At 43.1% G+C, this 1,588-nt stretch overlaps 1 pseudogene across 1 annotated transcript; it reads right to left on the reverse strand.

Annotated features, from left to right (window-relative positions):
- Positions 1-429: 429 nt before the first annotated feature.
- On the reverse strand, positions 430-938 carry LOC308243462 (low molecular weight phosphotyrosine protein phosphatase-like; annotated as a pseudogene). Its single transcript has one exon. The product of its transcript is annotated as a low molecular weight phosphotyrosine protein phosphatase-like (transcript).
- Positions 939-1,588: the final 650 nt, after the last annotated feature.

The following is a 1,588-nucleotide window of genomic DNA, read 5'->3' on the forward strand; positions in this document are numbered from 1 at the left end:
TAGTAAGCATTCCAACATAAAATTTTTCCAACTCTTACCAACCACAGATAAAGCAGCTAAAAAGTGTCCTTCTTTCTGGATATAATTGTGGCTCAAATGGGACAAATAAGTTGACTCCCTTGTGCTACAAACTAGACAGAAACGAGGAAGGATTGTTATTCCATAAATCTTTCTCTTTCCTACAAACACGTGGGTGTGTGAACCCCAAGTGGGGGTTCCCACTGCCCAGGGAAGGGAGTGCGGGGACAGGGCTCTCGTTCTCATGTTGTCCGGACTCGAGGAAGAGGGAGGGCAGGTGACTTACGGGGTTCACATGCTGACAGAGGGATTAGGTTTTACTTAGTTGTTCTACGATTTCCTCTGTAACTGGAGCAAGTGGGAGGCCCCACTGGGGTAAGAACACGTCATGTGGCCCATAAACTGTCTGAGTCAAAGATATTTATTTATTCTTTTGCCAAACACAACCACTGATTTCCACCTACAATTATTTTTAAGGTAAGAAACAGCAGGTGGACGCAAGTACCAGCACTGGCCTTGAGCTATGGACGTGATCCTCGGCTGGGACGTGGGGCTGGGCACCAGTGGGCTCAGGGATAGCCGTGCTAGTGGGCCTTCTCTGCAGCACCTCAGACACTTCTGGTACCCGGTCTGAAAGTCACTCATTCCCTGAATAGGGTCTTCAACAATGAGCGGTTTCTGAGGATCATAGCTCCCAAGTGGATTCACAGGAACACCATGCTTCATGCAATTCTGCCCTCGATAGTCAGGAGGGGAGGGTTTCCTACTTTGTATGTGGAGGTCGCTGCACTCTCTATCCTCCACTTATCTGAAACGTTTTGATCAGTTACAAATTTTCTGAAAACTGCCTCAGCAATGGGTGATCGACAGATGTTACCCAGACACAAAAACAGCACTGACTTACGTGCCTGCTCAGCCATCTTCGGGCGCAAACACGGAGGCGCTCATAGACCGGGTAGGAACAGCCTAAATATTAGTTTTCACTAAACAGTATTCATGAAACACTTACCAAGCATAAGCATCTCTCTATACCCCTTTCCCATCATCCCCTGACAATATGTGTTGGACATTTGTCATTAACTGTGGCATGTGTCTCAGAATATTTTCTTAAGACCCATATTTCAGGGAGCCAGAGGTAAAACATTGCAAAAGTCCCACATTCTGTCTCTTGTCTAAAAATTCCAATCTTCAGAGCATGCTATATGCATTCCAATTAGAGTTGGTATGAAAAAGTGTTTTGAAGCTAATTTATGAGAAGATTATGCCAAGAGACCTTTCATCTAAATGTGCTTTAGAATAACCTAGTAAAGAATAGGATTACAGAAATAGAAATCACGAAATCATTGCCTAAATTAATATATTTTTTCAAGTGTTCTTTACTTTCCCCACTGCTTAATAAAACAGGATCTCCCTTCTCAGTTCTTAGAACATATTTTTGTTTTAGCGTAATGGTTAACTTATTTTTAGCTATCACGAGAGCCTACACCTTAGTCTTCAAGATAAGTGGATAAACGACGAGTGCCTTTGGGCTGCTTTTTTAGGAAATACATTCAGGATAAATTTGTAGAAC

The sequence above is a fragment of the Plecotus auritus genome (assembly GCF_963455305.1).
Source record: "Plecotus auritus genome assembly, chromosome: 3".
In the NCBI taxonomy this organism is placed as follows: Eukaryota; Metazoa; Chordata; class Mammalia; order Chiroptera; family Vespertilionidae; genus Plecotus; species Plecotus auritus.